This window comes from Megascapheus bottae, chromosome 19, assembly GCF_031878675.1.
Source record: "Megascapheus bottae isolate mThoBot1 chromosome 19, mThoBot2.hap1, whole genome shotgun sequence".
Taxonomy (NCBI): Eukaryota; Metazoa; Chordata; class Mammalia; order Rodentia; family Geomyidae; genus Megascapheus; species Megascapheus bottae.
Genome location: NC_143527.1, coordinates 4,991,462 through 5,011,798, shown reverse-complemented (window position 1 = coordinate 5,011,798; position 20,337 = coordinate 4,991,462). Strand labels below are relative to the sequence as shown.

Sequence of the window (20,337 nt, the reverse complement as noted above, 5' to 3'; positions counted from 1 at the left end):
TCTAAATTTCTATAGTGCTTTGCTCATGAATGGATTGTATAGGAACATGAAAATAGAATAAATGTTATTAAAGCTGTATAATCCTGGAAGAAATCCATTTTAGGTTTTGGTGGATAGGGTTAATTTTGAAAATTTTGGAAAATACATTTTAATTATTGTTTTAAATCTGCAATTCTTTTTGTAAAGGATAGAATGTCCAAGTGAAGCCTGCACTATCAGTTTCTGAGTCTGGCTGTGAAACTCATTAAATAATGTTTCAGTATGGCTGGCTGGCTTTGTGTGATGTTTGATATGTCTATAAATCTAAGCAGAGAGAGAAAGGAGGTAGGATTTACAGGATCCAGACAAGGAATCAGACAATTCTACAGTGGCAGACAATCCTGAGACTAGACTGAACTGTGTTAAATTCTAGAATAGAAGATTTATTCTGGAGTAAAAAGTATGCATTGCTGCATAACATCTAAATATGCCTTTGAATTCATATAAGAAGATGTCTGGACTAAAATTCCCTAAATTTCTCCTGCTGATGCATTTTTACACATTTTTTTTCAAGATATTAAGATAGGTAGAGAGCTCACCCCCAGCCTTAAAATTACCACAACTTGAATGTGACTATATACCAACTTTGATATAGGAAAGAATGTTAGATATTCAAAACTAATATGATTGATCTTATCACAATCTGTAATTTCCAAATGACCAAGTAGGAAACATTAAAGCTGAGTTATACGAATTAAAAAAAAACTAATAGCATGGTTCTTTTTAAAAGAGGATAATTTAATTAGTATTTTTTTTCCTGGAAAGGAAATGAACACTTGACCAGTTATTTATTTAATGGAATTCCACTAGGAATCCCGCACCTAAATATTGACGTGGTTAATTTTCACTGTCTGTTGAAATCGTTTTTACTTTCTAAAATATCCAATAGCTATTATGTAAAACAAGGGAGGGAATTCATAAGGAAAATTATTCCTTCCCTTTTCTCCTCAATAAAAACAAAACAGAAACGGCTGTCTGCTTCTGCTCTGTGGCTTAAGCAAAAATCTATATAATTGTTATGCTTTTATACTCCAGGAAATATGGTGTTACTATATTTCATGCTACCATACATTTCGAGGTGTTATGAAAGATATATAAACAAGTGAAATCAGTGTGTTAGTAGTAAATTATAAAAATTGTATTTTATGATGGAAAGTTTAATGTGAGTTTCAGAGATCCTTACTATGAACCTAGCACTTCCTTTCTTTCCTTCATTCCACCTAAACAAAGTCTGTCAATTACAAACTTAGCGCTGGCTCAGGAAATTACTGATTATGCTATTCTTCAATCTGTATGGTGCTACTAAAACGATAAAATTAGTGGACTAGAACACTGTCCAGGTTCTATGCCAATTACTTCCTAAAAATAAACATCTTCTATCTAACATGAACACTGCACCAATGTTTGTGTATAATTTAGAAAGTAATTCTTCAAATTAGGAAAAACATCTTGGCTTATTTTCTACAATGGTCTAACAGTTCCAGTCCATTATCCTTCCTTAGATGGATAAGCCCCATTGTAGATGGCATTTAATTTAATAATGTAAGGCATGTTCTTATTACATGAGCGTTCTTTCTTTATTTCTTACAAGGAAGTTTACATAGTAAAGAAAATCAAAATTTAATGGCTATAATATATAATATTTTCAGGTTAATATAAAGACAAAATAGAATAATGTTCTAAATGACTATTTTGTCCTACTTGGTTAAATTCTCGGATTTTTTTGCTTTTCTTCTGTCTTTTTCTAAATGCACAGAAAGTATTTGTGATTTTTTTTTCCTGGTCTCAGAGCTTGAACTCAGGGCCTGGCCACTGTCCCTGATCCTCTTTGTGTTTAAGGCTATCACTCTACTGCTCGAGCCCCAGTGCTACTTCTGGCCTTTTCTGAGTAGTTTATTGGAGATAAGGGTCTCATGAAGTTTCCCTGGCTGGCTTTGAATGGCAATCCTCAGACTTCAGCCTCCTGAATAGCTAGGATTATAAGTGTGAGCCAACCAGCGCCTTCTATACTTGAGCTCTTAAATATGCTGGTCATGTCTATTTTACTTACCTTCATGAAAATACACTTTTTCATTTATTATACAACTAATTACATTAAAAAGAGACATCTGAACTATACACTACCCCAAAGCATAGTGATTTAAAATAATAGACATGGCCAAGCACCATAGGCCCTGCTTATAATTCTACATACTTGGAAGGGTGAGAATGAGAGGATTATAGTTCAAGACCAGTGCAGGCAAAAAAAAAAAAAAGCCCATGAGACTCCATTTTCATAGGAGGAAGCTAGATGTGCTGGCAGGTGCTTGTGAGTCTGGTAATGGCAAGAAGGCTGAAGTATTGAAGCACAGCTCAGGCACAGGCATTGGTGGGAAATGAGATGCCATCTCAAAAAGAATCGGCACACACACAGACCTGGAGGCAGGCTCAGCATGGAGGCGCAGACTCAAGGTCTCAAACATGAGTTCTTGAGTTCAAATCTCAGTAGTGCTCCTGCTCAGTCGTTTCACTGAGTGGTGAATTGAGTATCAACCTAGCTGGGTCTTTCTGATTTGGAATTTCTTATGAAGTATTGGTTCACCTAATTATGGCGGTTGTAAAGTTGTAAGATCTAAAGATAGTCCAGTGGAGCCACAGCAGTGACCATGATGTCATTCCAGTGTACGTCCATACACCCGAGACCCAAGAGAGCCTCGGATTGTGTCAGTTCCAGTCCACCAGCCTCAATGCCCTGGAGGTTTCAATGTTCTACAGCAGGAGAAAAGGACCTGATGTTCTTGCTCAAGGAGTCAAGAAAAAATACTTTCGTTTTCTCAATGCCTTTGTTCTAGTTAGCTCTTGAGTGGATTGGATGGTATCCATTGATGTTAACCAACAATCTGTTTCACTCAGTTATCCTGTCTAGTTAACACAAATGTTAACTTTCAGCCTCATCTCTGACGATGTCCAGGGAAATATGTCTGTGTCTCCTCTGTGCTTATCACAATGGGAAATTCAATGTATGTCTGGTGAATGACAAGGAAAAATTGCTTGACTTTTATTTTTAATTTTTTTTCATTTTGTCTGAAACAATATACAAGAATATAATGTACAAAATTGAGGGACAACGTCAAGAAGAAGTGTAATGAGATGAAATCGTTTTTTGTTTGTTTGTTTGTTTGTTTGTTTTTTTGCCAGTCTTGGGCTTGAGCTCAGGGCCTGAGCACTGTCCTTGGACTTTTTCAAGGCTAGAACTCTACCATTTGAGCCACAGCACCACTCCCGGCTTTTTTCTATGTATGTGCTACCAAGGAATTAAACCCGGGCCTTCGTGCATGCAAGGCAAGCACTCTACCACTAGGCCAAACTCCCGGCCCTGAACTCGTTTTTATAGCTGTGATTTCTAACCAGAAACACCACTTGATAAATTACATGAAAAGCCATGATTGTAGATCAGAGCAAAAGCAGCTGTATTGCCAATGTATTTGTTGACTTTTATTCTTATGATTAACATATTTCCCCCTTTTTTTAAAAAAAGAAAATAGTTGTACTATGGAATTCTTATGTGGAAACTCAGGCATTTGTTGAGCAATAAACCTTTTCACTGAAACTATGCTGCAGATTTTTAATTCTCTCACTCCTAAAAGAGCTTCTAATGGGACCTCTGCTTTTCAAAGCATTCCTGGATAATAAAAAAATCCATCCATACCTTTTAGATTAGGAAAATTTGTTCACTGTAATATCAAAATTCAGAAAGACCACTCAATATAAAGTGTTTCCTTGTCCTGTAACAGCAAGGACTTTGGGTTGAGAGGACAGAATATTTTTAAGTCATCTTTTGGCCATTTTCTCCATCATCCTTATTCCACATTTACTAGCGCCTTTGAGATATACCAAAGAAGACTCACAGAGAAGAAATAAAGCTGGGGAGAAGGTTCTTGAGAGGAACAGGTGCCATCTGTTCACAATACAGGGTCCCAGGGCTGCTTGCTTTCTTCATAGGGTGGCTTAGTAGGTCTTTGGATGACTCTGCTGTGGTCATTTCTGGTTTCTCTAAACAGTTTTCTTGAACACAAACCTGTGTGGTTTAGAAGACCTCACCCTTAGGCTTGCCTTCAGCATCAACTTCCCAGGAATGACTGATTTACTGTCCTGACAAACAAATCCAGACAGACCAATCCTGATGAAGCAAAGACAGCCTCTTCTGAAGGAAGTTTGCAAATATGGGAGAGAAAATATTGAAGTCTCAAGTCTCAAGCCAAGGCCATCTGCCCAGGTTTGCACCACGTGAGGGCAGAGGTCACATTCTCTGGTTTTCTTGAAGCTCTTCATCACTTTAGCTTCAAATGCAAAGGAAATCTGTCCCTCCCTCATTAGGAGATGAGACTCACTCTCTCTCTCTCTCTCTCTCTCTCTCTCTCTCTCTCTCTCTCTCTCTCTCTCTCTCCCTCTCCCTCTCTCCCTCCCTCCCTCCCTCCCTCCCTCCCTCTCTCTCTCTCTCTCTCTCTCTCTCTCTCTCTCTCTCTCTCTCTCTCTCTCTCTCTCTCTCATAATCTAAAGCTAGTTTTGTAAGTTAACACAAGTAGCAATCCTTTTGCAAGTCTGCATGGATAGTGTAGTACTCAATGGAAATGTACCTAGCATCAGTTGTATTTTTTTACTATGAGCCCAAACTCTGAGCCAAGGGGAACAAGAACAGGAGTTCCGCAGGAAAGTCACTCACTGAAAACATTTGCACAGGGCACCTCTTACTTAAAGTCACTGGGTCAGATGCTATCCAGATGTTACTCAGGCTAGAAAATGTCTAGATACCAATGCCAAAATTCTGTGTACGCAATGACACTGAATTACTTTTCTTTGACATCGATTTTGTACTTCTTAAGTATGTTCTATTAATCAAAGAGAGAGCATTTAGTTCTTTATACTCAAAACGAATTAACATTTTTATGAAGTCATTAGCCAAAGTCTACATCTCAAACCCCAAAATTTTATTCCATGGTTTGGAATAACCAAATGAAGATCCCTTGCTTGTAAGCATGTGTTATAAGTTTGTGAAAGAGTGACTCAATTACAATCAACTCAAGGTTGGCGAACTTGATGGTTATTATCTAATTATATTACTTTCATATATGAATTCCTTCAAGTAAACTACTCGCCTAGATCGCTGTTCATAAATTGGTCATAATGTTTTAAGCATGCCTGGGAATTTTGTGAATAGAAATAATAGGAACTCTGGAAAACAAATTTTCTGTCAGTTTTTTTATTCTCCCACCATCCATTTGGTCTCATTCAAAATTAGAATTCTGTCATATACTTATTAAAGAAACAAATGTCATTAGACTCACCCAATGTGTTCAGCATATCAGGTGCTGGAGGTAAATTCTGGAATATAAACCGTGTAAATAGCTTCCTGCACTTCAATAATTTGGGAGAGAATGGTGTTTAGCAATTGATCATATATATTCGTGACTACTGTAACAGGTGCATGAAAGAAAAGTGATAGGTGCCATGTACTGGAGATTTGTGGTGAGTCTACCTTGTGCTGAATACTTTATAAATCATTTCATCCTCCCAGAAACCGAATGATACCAAATCTACTATGACTGTGAGCAGAGTCTCCGAAACGTAATATGTTCCTCCAAGCCCTTGTCTGTTGCAGGTCTTTGGTTCCTATCAACCTGAGTAACCCAAATCGAGCAAGAACTCTAACCAGGACATCTGATCAGATTCCGCTCCCTCTGGTGACATTCCTGCCTGCAGCAAGAATCCTACTGTCAGGATTCAGAAGTCAGAGACCTAAGGGGTGACACTTTGACACACAGTTCTGTGAGCTGGGAGACATTTGAAGGACTTTGGGAAATCAGGTCTCTCTGGCCCTTTTTCTCTCTTACTCCCCAAAGCAAGTAACAGAAACCAGATTCCTCCTTTCCTAGGTAAGTCATAGAACCTCTCTTCCCTGAGGAAAGTCTCTCCCTTCTTCTTTCATCTACAAAGACCCCCATTCCAGAGGGATTCAGGGGAGTGGAATGCTACAGAGAAAGACCAAGAAAAATAAGGGAAAAAAACCCCAAACCTACGATTTGCTGGATTTCTCCCACTTTGTGAACAGGACGCATATAAGTACATAATGGAGAGATTGGTATGATGAGGCAGGATATGGTAAGATTATTCCTCTAGACATTCTCACCTTACCGCCAGTGACTGATGACAAAGTGACTTTGTGATTGTCCCTCAAAATCTATGTCTTATGATTTCCTTAATATAAATAAAATTGCTCCTAGATTAAATGTTTCAATTTATGTTTGTTGTTGCCTTGGCATGGCCTGACCAAATGATATGGGGCCTTCTATAGTCCAAAGGCTGGATGTTTCTCAGCCTTAAACTAAGGCTAGATCTTCCAGAGACAGACTGGCATTGACACTGCTTCCAACACCCATGCCACTATTTTGCCAAGATACTGTCTATTCTTCAGGTCCAACTCATCTCCCCCAGACATCATTTAATCTTGCCTATAGTCTTCACTTCTCTCTCTTTCATGAAAATGGCACTAAACTAGTCTTTCTTTGCATTTCCTACTTTGTAGGCTCATTAAAACTTTCATTATTGAAAGTTCAGGGAGCAGAGAAAAGGTTTCTTTTGGCCTTTCTTGGAAAACTCATTCTCAGTCCTTGTGAAGTATATTCCAGAAAAGGTTGAACAAATGGTGGTTTCTCCACACACACTGTGTGTGTGTGTGTGTGTGTGTGTGTGTGTGCGTGTGTGTGTGTTGAGCGAATGCATGTTTATCTTGCATCTCTTAGCCTCTTATAAATATACCAGTCGCAGTGGCCTAAATACAGCTCTGAAGGCCTCAGTTTCAACAAAGTCACACTCTGAGGTTCTGGGAGAGACAGGAATCCTACGGGGAAAATCCAACTCAGTCCAAGTACTATATAAGGGATCTCTAATGGCATGGCAGATAAGCAACGCCAGAAAATAGGAAAGCCAGCAGAAGTATAAAGGGAAAGGGTGTGGGAAGTGAACAGGGTTATATTTTATTTTCTTTGCAGCTTTCTCCAGAGACCCGGCAAGCACTTTAGCTTGTCACTGAAATGCAGGGAATAGGTGCCAAGGCTACTGTGTACATCTCTACCTGCTTCCACCTTTATCGTAGGCTCCTTTCTTGGCTGGCTTCTGCAAAGAGAAACAGAGTTTCATATTAGAAATTAAACAAGACTTGAAGAATTCAAGTCATGACATCATAGTTCACTTGGTCATTTCAGGCAAGTCATTTGCAGTCTCAGTCTTGGAGACCTGGAGAAGGAGGATGTGAGGACGAAGGGACTGTCTTTGCCATTGCCAGTTCTTAGCAAGTCCCAGAGTACTTATGGGCTCAAACAACAGCAATTGACTCTTTTGAGCAAAACAAGCTTTTGTGAGGAAGTTGATGAAGGCTGGCACCAGAACCAACTTTGTGTTTGTCCCCAGTTAAGATTCCCTTACTTTCCTTGTTGACTATGATGTCATCACTTGCTAGCATCTAATTAGGGAAGCCATGGGTGCATTATCTCATTTGTGATGAGTGTGGGTAGGGCAAAGGTGTTCCCACAGGAACGATCAGTTGTTGATAAGAAGAAGGACTGGGATGGTGGACAGCTACCAGGATAATACATGCTGGAAGACAAGAAGTGTTTGGCATCCAGACAAGCATGAAAATTCCAACAGTGTATTTAGACACTATATACTTGTGGCTATATTAATATAGTCAATGCTATTATTTTAATTTAGTGGGTGGTTAAGTGTTCACATTCAGTTATGACGGAGACCCAAGTTTACATTCCAACTCTACAATAGGTACAACTCTGAGAAAGTGATTTACAAATTAATATATTGTAGAGACCCATTGCCTCATCTGAAAATAATACCAAGCTTATAGAATTATTAAAATGAGAAACATGAGATATATGAGTTTATCTCCAAGTAGCCATGTAATCCCTAGCTATATGTATGTATATATATATATTCATACGAATTTCTGCTAGTAAACTACTAAGTCCAGCAATCGTAATCATCACTGCAGTTCTGCCTCAATTGTCTTGTTTTGGTATTTTGTAATTGTTACAACTAGTTGGCATAATCTCAGAACACCTTTACTCCTTTTTATGGGACCTGGTTACATGAACTTGTTAGCTTCTGATTTCTCTCCTCTTTCTGGTTTTCCTTGATTGGAGCTAGGCTCTGACTGCTTGCCTGTCCCCCGTGTCCCCTCTTGAGCTACATGTCCAGGTTAGAGCTCTGATTAAGCAGAGTTCTGGTATTGCACTGTCTCTAGTCTGCCATCTTGGATCTTCCTCACTTACTCCTTTTCAACAAAAGCAGAAATAAAAGTTACAACAGAACAACTTGTAGGCTATATACACATATGTGATCTATCTAAGTGGTGATATGCCCGGGCTCTGCTGGGTGTGGAGCTCAGGGTCTCCACAGCTCATTGCAGTGGCTCACAGCGCCAACAGCAAGTGGAAAGCTGTTGTCCCCAGATGAAACAGGGAGACACTAGCACCAGAGAGGCTGGCACTAGAAAGTTTGCTTCTTTTCTAATTTACTACTTGCTGTTATTACCACTAACCTCTCAGGTTATTGTTTTAGTCTACATTTCTGGCATTTCACTGTCATCAGATATCTGAGCACCGAGGGTGGTGGTACATGTGTGTAATCTCAGCATTTGGAAGGCAGAAGGACGGTGAGCTCAAGGCTAGGCTGGGCTACAGAGGAAGACTCTGTTGAAAGAGAGGTAGATAGAGAGTACAAAGCGAAGAGGACAAATGGTCAGCGTGACTACTTTGAACTTTCCCGCTGGCTATAAAAAGTTTGCCCTTTGGCATTTACTTTGAACATTCCACTGGTTATAAAAACTGATGGTAAGGCAGGGCGAGGGGTGATTCATGCCTGTCATACTAGCTGTTCAGGAGACTGAGATAGGAGGATCAAGGTTCAAAGGCAGAGCAGGCAAGGAAGGCCATGAGAATCGTGTCTCCAACTAAGCAGCCAAAACGACAGAGGTGGAGATGTGGCTTAAGGGACGGCCTTGAATGAAAACGCTGGGGAAGGGCGCTCAGGCCCTGAGTTTAAGCCCCTCCTCCTGGGACAAACAATAATAATAATAATGATAATAATAAAAGAAACTTTATACTACCCGAAGATCCAGCTTTCCTATTAATAAGCCGGGCCTTCTGTTTAGATGTGTATCACACACTGGATATTTACAAGAATTAACACGAGCTACTTGAAGTTTGGGACTCCTCGTTTCCGTTTCTCTTCCCAGCTTTCTTTTGCACTTTCAGTTGATTTATTTTTTTAAAGTCCATACTATTGGAGAGACAGCAAGCCTGAAGGTGAGGGGGGTGAGGGCCCGGGCGCCGCCCGGAGCTGCCCGGGGACAGAGCGCAGAGGCCCTGCCCGTCCAGCCTGGCCTCGAACCGCGGCCCTCACCCGACTCCCAGCCTGAGCCACGGGTGCCCTGCGACCCCAGCGCTGAGGCGGTGACATCAGAGCAGCGGGAACTTTGGCTCGGGGACGGGAAATCGGTGGGCTGGAGCGGGGGCGCGCGGGCGGGCTCGGCCGACCCCCGAGAGCCCCGGGGCGGGGGTCCCAGGGCCCGCCCAGAATCCTTCCCGCGTCCGGGGACGGCAGGAGGGCCAGAGCCGGAGGGCGGCGGCCTGGCGAGCGGGGAGAGCCGGGGTCGGGGTGCGCCCGGCCCGCGGAGCCCGGGCGCCCTTTGCCCTGGGCGCTCTCCGCGGCTCTGGTCCCCGCGCGCCCAAGGCCCCACCCAACGCGCTCGAAACCCCGCCCCGCGCGCCAGAAGCCCCGCCCCACGTGCCCGAGACTCCACCCAACGCGCTCGAAACCCCGCCCCGCGCGCCCGAGGCCCCACCCAACGCGGCTCGAAGCCCCGCCCCACGCGCCCGAGACTCCACCCCACGCGCGCGAAACCCCGCCCCACGCGCGCGAAGCCCCGCCCACAGGGCCGCGCAGTGGGCGCGGGGCGTCCCCTCGCCTCTCGGCACCGCTCGCGCTCGGGCCGAGGCGCCGCGGCCGCGCGCCCTCCCGGAGGAGGTGGAGGAGGAGGAGGAGGAAGAGCAGGAGGAAGGAGCGGGAGGCGTCGCCGCGTGAGGGCCGAGCGCGGCAGTCTCGCCGGCGCTAGGTGAGGAAGCCGGGCCACCGCCGGGTGAGAGGCGGCGGGCCGAGGGGCGGCGGGGCGGGCGTCCTTCCTGCGTCGGCGTCCCCGCGGCCCGGCACGCCGGCCGCGGGCCTCGCCTCCCCCGATCCCCGCCCCGGTGGGGACCGCGGGGTCGGGGCCGGGCGGGGGGCCGGGGCCGGGCCGGGGGTCCGCGAGGGCCCGGCCTGCCCGCGCGGGGCTGGGCGCGCGACGCGTCCCGACCCGGGGCCTCCGCGGCCTCCGCGCGCCGCCGGGCCCGGCCGCAGCCTTTGTTGCCCGCCGCCCGCGGGGGAGCGGCCCGGGCCGGCGAGGCCCTGGGCGGCGGCGGCGGCGGGGCCTGCGCGCTCGCGCCCGGCGCGGGCCCCCGGGGGGGCGCAGGGGAGGCCGCGTCCGGCGCGGGGCGGAGGCGCCTCGGCGCGCGGGGCCGCCCGGAACCCCGGGTCGGCCGGGCGCGGGCGGGGGGGGGGGTGTATCGTTGGTTTCAGGAGTTGGTAACTCGAGGGGACGCGGCGAGCGGCCGGACCGGGGGACGTTTTCTGGGGCCTGGCGGACAACTTGGGGTGGGTGCGGGAAGGCGAGCGCCAGCCGGGCGGGGAGCTGGGGAGCCGCGGCGCGGGGCGCCCGGGGGGCGCAGCTCGGCTTCCGGTGGTGGTGGACTTGGGCACACGCGGGTGGCCGTGACCCCGGGAGCCCCGGGGAAGCCTCACGACGTGCACCGGGATCTTGGAAGCCCCAAGGAAACTTGTGCCCCACTTGTAGGTGAAGTGCCTGCCCCGCGATCCTCCGCCGTCGCGGGCTGCGGTTCACCTTGCCACGGCTGCTGGTGTTGACCCCCCGCCCCCACCAGTCTTGCTTTAGAAGCGAAAAGATCTTTTTTTTTTTTTTCCCACTGGATCTTCTTAGAGCCCAGAAAGCCACCTGAAAAGTCCACACTTAAGCTTTCCTGAATGAATGAGTTCTAAACAGAATATGGAAAGCCGGGAAGAGTCAAGTTTTCGTGAAAGAAGTCGTCTTCACAGGTAAAAAATACAGACCCGGTGGGAGTCAGTGAAGCTTGCTCTAGTTCCTTCAGGTTCCTCGTCAGTCCTGCCTGCCTGCCTGCGTGCTTGCCGGTGGAAAGGGTCGGGAGCCATCCCTGCTCCACAGAGAAAGTAGGTCACCTTAACCTCCTGGTGCCCCCCCACCCTCCCTAGTTCTTGTCTTGGGGGACCATGGCTTCTGGGAGGGGGGGGCTGGACTTGCCAAGAGCCTTTCCGCCTTTCCACTTTGTGTCCCGCGTGGGGACCGTCAGCTCCGTTCCTGTACCTTGTTTTTAGGACTCCAGCATTTCTTTTGAAAGACCATGTTTTATGTGCTTACGGTTTTGTTTTTTTTTTTTAATTTCTGGCAGGCACCTGCCCTGCCCCTTTCTCTTCTAGAAGACAAGCTGGCCTTAAGTTTGACTTCCCCATAGAGGGAAGGCCCTCAGGTGACCCTTGGCTGGGCTGCCCTTCCTGGTTAAGCCATGGGGAGTGAGGAGGAAGGGATTTGAACGCCAGCCACAGTGCTGAGTGTCGGTGTGAAGCCCCACTGAGTTCCTGGTTGTTTTGCCTTCCCGTGTTTTTCTCTAGTCTTGTTTCAGAATTGAACTTTGGTTTTCCTTTATTTATTTATTTATTTATTTTAAATGAATGGTACTGAGATTTGAACTCATGTCACACTTGCAAGAGAGGCCCTATACCACTGAGCCAAATTGCCCACCTGAAGAGGTCTTTTGATGTCCTTGTCTTTCTTTCTAGATTGCCTTGTATAAGCTTCACTCCTTAGAGAAAACCCTGCCGTTGTTTTCCCTGTGGCCAGTTTTTTGGGAAGTTTTGTACATTCTGTTTTTCTCAAAGAAGTAATTGTGGAATTTTACTTGAAGTAATTGTGAAATTTTATGTTCTGAAAAAGGGAGAAATGTTTGTTTTGGGGTTTCTTTTCGTTCCCTAGCCTTTCTTTAAAACATGCAGTCATAAGTAACAGGATGGCATGTGTTTGTGTAGAAGATAATCCCAAATGCCTCTTGGTGTTTGCAGCTCATGGATGGATGTTGATGCATACTGTTTTAAGGCCTGAGAAGGGCTGGTCAGTCAGTGACCTGGAATCCAGATGGACACCCTTGGTTGTGCTGTCTGCTGAACCCTTTGCAGTAGTGAGAATCTTCAGTGTTGATTCTGTGTCTTTTTTTCCTGACTTTCAATTCTAGAAATGGTGCTCCCATCTGTGGTGTCTAAGCACTTTTGTAAACTTACTGCTTTTACAAGGGAGAAATGTCTAATGCCGATATGTGTGGTAGGATGGATACTTACAGAATGAGATGAATGGAAACAGTCACTCATGTAGCAAAAGAGAAAGAGCGCTGGAGCAAGTTTGATGTTGTCTTGGGAGTCACCTTGTCTCTTGTCTTCTTGTTCTTAAGGGTGATTTGTTCTGTGCTCATGTCTTCATTTAGCTCTTCATTGGGAAGGCTTTAGGGCTGAGTGTACAGCTTTAAACTGACCTCAAGGACTTGGTGATAATAAAAAAAAATCCATGAACAACTTCTTACTATACAGTTGTTTTCAGGTGGGCATTGGTCTTGCTGGTGCTTTCATATGCCATTCAAGACTTCAGTGCCCACTAGGGACATTTGGGATGTATGAGAGCAACCATTGACTAGATGTGTGACTTGAACAAAGATAGATTCCCTCTCAGTCTTTTAGGGGTAAACTCAGGGTACTGAGTCAACCTTGGAGAGTCAAAGTGAGAATATACTTTATTTAAGTAAGTCTCGACTCTTCGGTCAGGCCCAGGATTTCTGTCTAGTTCTGCCCTTTATCTTTCCAACTTTAGTCTCTGAGCTGCCAAGAAGCACACAATACCTTATCTTGAACCAGTTACACCCTGCCCTTCTGTTCCTCATTTTTGTACAGTCTCTGCCTTCTTAGCCTTGACACAGTAGCTGTTTGCCTAAGGTGTCCTTCAAGTGGCTCCTCAGATGGTTAATTTATTCCCAGTCCTTTTTTTTTTTTTTTTTTAAATTGTCAGGGTAATGTGTAGAGGGGTTACAGTTACATTTGTCAGGTAGTGGGTGCATTACTGCTCCCACATTGATACCCCTTCTCATGTTTTTGTTCCCATTCCCCTCTCCCCACCCCCTCCCAGTCATCTTGTTTTCTCCCCTTCCCTTCCCTATTTCAAATAAATAAACATTTATACAATATACCAGGTAACAATCAGATACAGTAACCACATGAGATGAGCCATAAGAGGAAAAAAAGAGAAGAGAAATAACATAGTACATTAAGACCAACAATCACAAAGATAAACCTCATGTTTCCATATCCTAGAGTTCATTTCATTTAGTCTCATCCTATATGACCTTATGTGCATAGCTTTTGAGGTATTGTGAGCCTCTCCTAGGAGAATCCTAGATATGAACTAATTATTGCAAATGAGGGAAACCATTGAGCCTATGTTCCTTTGGGTCTGCCTTACTTCAATTAATATGATTTTTTCCCAAGTCTTTCCATTTCTTACAAATGAGGCAATGTCATTCTTTCTGATTGCAACATAAAATTGCATTGTGTATAAGTACCACATCTTCTTAATCCATTCATCTACCAAGGGGCATCTGGGTTGGTTCCATATCTTTGCTATGGTAAATAGTGCTGCAATGAACATTGTTGTGCAAGTGGCTTTAGTATGTCCTTGTTTCTGGACGATTGAGTAAATGCCAAGGAGTGGGATTGCTGGGTCATAGGGGAGCTCTATGTTTAGTCTTTTTAGGAATCTCCAAACTGCTTTCCAGAGTGGTTGAGCGAGTTTGCACTCCCACCAACAGTGTAGTAGTGATCCCTCCTGGCCACATACCCGCCAGCATCTGTTGTTATTAGATTTCTTGATAATGGGCATTCTAACTGGAGTGAGGTGGAATCTTAGAGTTGTTTTGATTTGCATTTCTTTTATGGCCAGAGATGTTGAGCACTTCTTCATGTGTCTATTGGCCATTTTTATTTCCTCTTCAAAGAAGTCTCTCTTTAAATCTTTAACCCACCTTTTAAAGGGATGGTTGTTTCTTAGAGGATTTGTTTTTGAGAAATACAATTTTTTGAGCTATTGATATATTTTAGATATGAGCCTTTGTGTATGGTTAGTGCAGATCTTCTCTCACTCTGGGCTATTTAATTTGCTAGCTATGTCCTTTGCCATAAGAAGCTCTGCAGTTTAATGCAGTCCCATTTGTTGAAACTTTCTTTAATTTGTTGTGTTTCTGGGTCTTTATTAAGAAAGTTTCGAACTGTGCCAAGGAGCCCTAGTGTGCCTCGAGGCCTTTGATCCATTTGAAATTAGTTCTGGTGCAGGGTGACATACAAGGATTTAACTTTAGTTTCCTACAGGTGCTTAACCAATTTTGCCAGCACCATTTGCTGAAGAGGCTGTTTTTCTTCTATTTTTTTTTTTTGGCTCCCTTATCAAAGATTAAGTGGCTGTAGGTCTGTGGGTTAATTTCTGGGTCTTCAGTTCTATTCCATTAGTCGTCAGGCCCGTTCTTGTGCCAGCACCAAGTTGTTTTCATGATTATAGCTCTGTAATAGTCTAAAGTTTGGCATTGATATTCCTCCAGTGCGGTTCCCAGTCTTAATGCCTGTGTCACCACCACTCAGAGATGCCTGAGTTCCTTATAACTCCTTGACAGTCCCAAGTTCCTTGTTTCCGTCTTCGCTCTCAGTACTGTTTATGATGATTTTGTCTTGTCTGGCCTGCCCTCGTCCATGTTATGTGGGAGTGTGATGCTTGCTGTCTTTCTCCTTTGTGTCTCAGCACGTCTTGTGGAGCTTGGCCACTGAGTGGGAACCTTGTGTGCAGAACGTTTGTCATTTACACATTTTTTCCCCTACACACTTAAGTGTAAAATCTTGCTGTGTAGATTTTAGAAAGTTCTTGGCATTTTGTGTTGTTTATTCCTATCTGAGCTGCTCTGCTCAACTAAGTAAATCATAACACAGAATCAAAAGTCTTGTAATGCCATGGTACAAACAGCTCTACACAGAGAGAACCCTCCTCCCGCCCCCCCCTCTCTCTTTCCTTTCTTTCTCTTTCTCTCTCTTTCTCTCTTGTGGGTCATGGGACTTGAACTCTGGTCCTGGGCACTGTCCCTGAGCTCTTCAGCTCAAAGGCTACCGTCCTACCTCTTGAGCTACAACACGACTTCCAAGAGAGAACCCTCTTTTCTTGAGCTGTAATGTCTGAGTTGACTGCTGGGCCGCGTAGGCCCACTGCATAGGTACCTGCTCAGATGGCTCTTCCTCACTTCTACAAATGTGTGGACAGTAACCGTTCCAGAGCACCTTGTCTGAGACATTGCATCACACAGCTGGTACACTCCAAATTCCGCTGTCTAGAACTGCTTGATATTCTTCTGACAAAATCAGGCAAGAATGACAAACAGATTTGGTATTAGCCAAGCCAGAGAGTGGAAGACTTGGGTTGCACGGATAAAGGAAATCTGTAATGGGGTAGTTGATCAAGCTTTTAATTTCAGCATTTTCATTTTATAGGGTAGAGCTTTTTTAAAAAAATTGTTTTATCTATAAAATAATAGTGTCATTCACAAAATTGGTATAAAAATTAAGCGAGACACTGCAGGTAGAGATTACGTGCTTGGGCTACAAGTGCTAATAGTAATAATTACTTTAATATTAATTTTTATATGCTATGTTAGTTAAAAGAATGTTGTGATGAGTGAACCACCCCTGTGTAAGAGACTTGATATTCTTGTGTGAAAGACTGTGAGACCAAAGGGACAAGGAAAGTGAAGTAGCCGCACGGTGATGGGTAGCCATAGTGGTTCCCGTGGATGCACGTTGCTGAGGAAGGACACCACAGTTCAGAGTGTGGTGAAGGGGTATAAGACCCTGTGTCTGTCACCCCTTTCTTCCTTGCAGCCATTTCTGATCAGCTACTGTCATACCATTTTTCTGGCCATCATTCTAAAATGCTTTCTTAAAACCAAGAAAGGCCCTAACCTCTGAGATTGGTGTGGTGATTAATTATCAGCTTCGCAGAAATGCTCTGTTAAGCAGTAGCAAAGCAAGGAAGAAAGTCCAGTCTCCGCAGTGATCTCAGCATCAGAAAGCCTGAGGGTGGCAGGATGCCATCCTGACATTTTCTACCAGGTGAAAATGGAGAGGTATCTAACTACCTACAACAATTTAGTGATGGCATGAGATCGTTTCTAATAGGTACACTTATGCTTAAGAAGGCCGGAGAATAGTTGGCTCCTGTTAGGTAAGTTTGTTTTAATACTGTCCGGTAGTTTATGTAGGAGGAAATAAAGATCAGGGAGGCCAAGCGGCCTGTCCAGAGTCACATGTCACATTGCTAGCAGATTTCAGAGTGGGATCTGAAAGACACAACTCTTCTCGCCCTGGATGTTAGTGTCGTAACTGACGCCTGCACGCTTGGATTCCTGTCTTGTTTGAGGGGGTAGCAGTGCAGCTGGCTCTTGATGGGTGGCCTGTGTTGAATGGGGAGAGCAGCAGAAACTCATCGTACAGCATCTGACAGGAGGAATCTGTGTCATCACGTTCAGTGCTTTTCTACTCTTTCCTAAGTGGAACTCCTCCTTTCTTGATTCTTAGTTTCCTTCTTTCTTGTGATGGAGCGTACCTTCCTAGTCACTTCCTGAGAAAGCTGGTGGAGTGGACATGTGCCTGAGCACAGGTGCACACAGACACATGCACACGCCCGGTTCTGGGTTTGAACTACAGGAATTGTGCTAGACAGTCTTTCTGCTGCTGAGCCTCATCCCCATTCCCCAAACCTTTTTTATGAGACCTTGTGTGTCAGAAAATGTCTTACACCAAGTGTGTGATTTATAGTCTGGCTGTGTGTAGAATTGTAGGTTACTGTTTTAGTCAGTCACCTTAGAGCAGGCTAAGCAGTGATGACAGATGAACTTTGCAGTCTCTGTACCTCTTGTTTTCACACAGTCTGCCACCTGACGGGCTGCTGAGAGCTCTTCCCTTTGCCTTGGTCTCTCCTAATCCTCAGTTGCCCATCCTATGGCCTCCTTGCAGGTGTACAAGTACTGACCGGTTACGCCCTAAAGTGCTTGGCCAGCAACTACCATGTTGGCGTTATTAGCATTGGATATGATTTGTTTTCTAGTTTGCATTGTTCTCTGATGGCATGGGGAGGAAAGGGGAGAGGCAGGGACATAGTAGAATGAATAAATTTGCATGTTGCCAGACAGCAGTAGCTCATACCTGTAATCCTGTCTACTCAGGAGGTAGAGATCTGAGGATAAAGGTTCAAAGCCAGCCCAGGCAAGAAAGTGTCTGAGACTCTTTTTATCTCCAATTAACTATCCCCCCAAAAATGCTGGATCTGGAGCTCAACATGCTAGCATTGAACACATCAGGAACAGTGCCGGGCCCTGAGTTCAAGCCAAGGACTAGCACCAAAAAATAAGTAAAACTCTGCTTAGCTACATCCATAGCCCAAAGCTTCCTTTCACATTGTCTCCTCTTCCCTCTTTGTGCTTCTGCTCACCTTCTCCCTCGCTCACTTTCTTTTTGGCAGTACTGGTTTGAAGTTAGAGCCTCAGATGTGCTAGGCAGGTGCTCATCACTGAATCTAGTCCCTTTTTACTCAGCTTTTGCTTCTTTGCTGGGTCCATACTTGGATCTCAGACTGTAGGTAGGAAAACAGGTATATATTACCTCTCCTGGTGTCTTTCGTTGAGATGTACTCTTGTGATCTTTTTCTGCCCAGGCTGACCTAGAATATTCAGATTTCAGACTCCTTAGAATTACAGGACACTGTCCCCATTTTTTGTTTTTTTTTTTTTTAATAGAAAGTATTTTTGCTAATATTACTGAATATTAATTGATACCATTGCTTTGGGGGAAAGCCATATCTGATTTTTCTTTAAGCAAAGGTGATATGTTTCCAGTGGCCATCTCATACTATCTATATCGCTGAGCTCCACGTAACTTAATTTATGAACTGTCTGCTGATTCACAGCGGATAACATGAATAGTTTTAAGTTGAATCATTTTAAGAGCATCAGGAGTTCTCATCTTTGTAAACTTAATAAGTGGTTACTTTTGGCAGTCACATTTTACAAAGCAAATTATCTTTTCCATTGTGTAAGTTTATTATTCACTTAATAGGCTGTATTATTAATTTGAATAATTATTGCTCGCTGAGAATACCCTGTAGCTTTAATGATGAATGAATGAGATTTAGCCTGGGCTCTAATATACATTTAATAATAACATACATAATTTTTTTTTGGTATCTTAATATCTTGTGTGGATTTTTTTTTGTATCTCAAATCTGTTCTTCTAAAACTGATCTTAAATTGAGTGTGCTTTAGAAAATGATAAGATTATTTTTTAACGAAAAGCTTATATTCTGTAGTGCAAAAGAATGAAAAATCTTACAATGCACAAGCATTGGAATAATTAAAAAATTGCTCGTTACACTAGTGATTTTTGTGTTAAGATCTAAAAGCTGAGAGCAGTCAAAGCAGTTTCGTTACTTTGCAATTTTTATGTACATGTTGCTTTTCAGAAGTTATTTTTTATCTTTAAATAGTTCATAATCTAAGAGTAATACAAACTAAATTTTTAAAATAATGGAAATTGTTGGAGTTTCGTCATATCACTATTTGCTACAGTAGTACCTCTGCCCCCAAATAAAAACAAAACAGCCAAACATAGATATTATTTGAATCCTGCCTAATATTCATAGTTGGTCAAAAATTCTCAAAGTATTGTACCAACATGGTATTTTAATTTGTAATGTATACTATTTCATAGGGAATGAAAATAGTGAGATTTTCAGGGAATTTGTAATATTTTAGCTAAAATAATTCTGTTGACATATATTAAAATACTAGTGGCTCATCCTAGCTACTCAGGAGGAAGAGAACCAAGGTTCAAAGCCAGCACAGGCAGCAAGTCATGAGACGCTTATCTCTAGTTAATCACAAAATACCTAAAGTGGAGCTAGGCAGAGTGCCAGCCAGAGACAGGGCCAAGGTCCTGAGTTCAAGCACCAGGACTGGCGTTTATGTGCTTGTGTACGTGCTCTCTTGGGCATGTGTGCTCTCTCTCTGTCACTCTCACACACAGTTTCTTTTATTTTGTTCTTCAAATAGCTGCTTATATATTTATTTTTTTAGTGATTTTTTTATTAACTAAGTAATTGTAAAATAAGTTATAAATACGACATAAGGGCTAGGAGTTTGGCCTAGTGATAGCGTGTTTGCCTACCTGGGTTTGATTCTTCAGTACCACATGCATAGAAAAAAAATGCCAGAAGTGGTAGAACTCTAGCCTTGAGAAAGCCCAAGAACAAAGCTCAGGCCCTGAGCCCAAGCCCAGGACTGTGTGTGTGTGTGTGTGTGTGTGTGTGTGTGTGTGTGTGTGTGTGTATAAAATGATGTAAGTTGATCAGTGTGTTAGTTGGTTTTAATTTACAATAGTAAATTGTAACATTTTATATTTCTCATTCCAAAGGTCAGGAATTATTCCATTATGCTTTGTTTCAGAAAGTGTTAATAGAATTTTTAAGCCATTGGCTGTAATTGTCCCAAGTCAGTAGGGTTGAGATTTGGGGTTCATTAAAGGTGGGTGCTATATTTTAACAGGTAGAATGATTTCACTTGTGAGTGTAAAGTAGAATTTATGTATTAATAGTTACCCAGTCCAGGTTCACAGAATGAAGAAATAGGCTTGTTCATTTTCACATGTTTTCAGTATCAGCAGTCAGTTTCCCAATTCAGAGACTGGGTATCTTCTTGTGTGACACAGACCCTACCTCTTAGCTGGTGCTCCGAAGTCAGATGCCATGGAATTGCAGTACTCCTCTTCAGATTTGTACTTTGCTAACGTGGCTTCTAGATCTTACTGAAATACATTGCCAACATTGTTGACTTAGGATGAAGGATACCGCTCAGGAAGAAACAACTGGAAAGGAAGTCAGGCAAGGTGTGGGACTGATGTGGAATTCTGTGTCCGTTAAAAGATTTTTATAGATTTTTATAGTGTTCACTCTCCTACTCTCCCTTCTGGCTCTGGTATAGTTCCAGTAGGCCCCATCCAGAG

The 20,337-nt window shown here is 43.6% G+C and overlaps 1 protein-coding gene and 1 long non-coding RNA gene across 5 annotated transcripts in view; one reads left to right on the top strand and one right to left on the bottom strand.

Moving 5' to 3' along the window:
* Positions 1-7,041: 7,041 nt before the first annotated feature.
* LOC150049568 (uncharacterized) lies at positions 7,042-9,528 on the bottom strand. Its single transcript, XR_016538858.1, has 3 exons — positions 9,194-9,528; positions 8,627-8,777; positions 7,042-7,191 (listed from the first exon to the last, which is right to left on the bottom strand). It is a non-coding gene; the product is annotated as an uncharacterized LOC150049568 (long non-coding RNA).
* A 554-nt stretch (positions 9,529-10,082) lies between these two features.
* The window catches only part of Socs6 (suppressor of cytokine signaling 6), a 34,406-nt gene continuing 24,151 nt past the window's right edge, over positions 10,083-20,337 (top strand). For 2 of the 4 annotated variants that reach the window (XR_016538806.1, XM_090352966.1), the window contains exons 1-2: positions 10,083-10,201; positions 11,120-11,235. The gene's annotated coding sequence lies outside the window, so the exon portion shown is untranslated. Of the gene's footprint in view, positions 10,202-10,706; positions 10,777-11,119; positions 11,236-15,668; positions 16,508-20,337 lie in introns of those variants that run through there. The other 2 variants (XM_090352968.1, XM_090352969.1) reach the window with 2 other exon arrangements.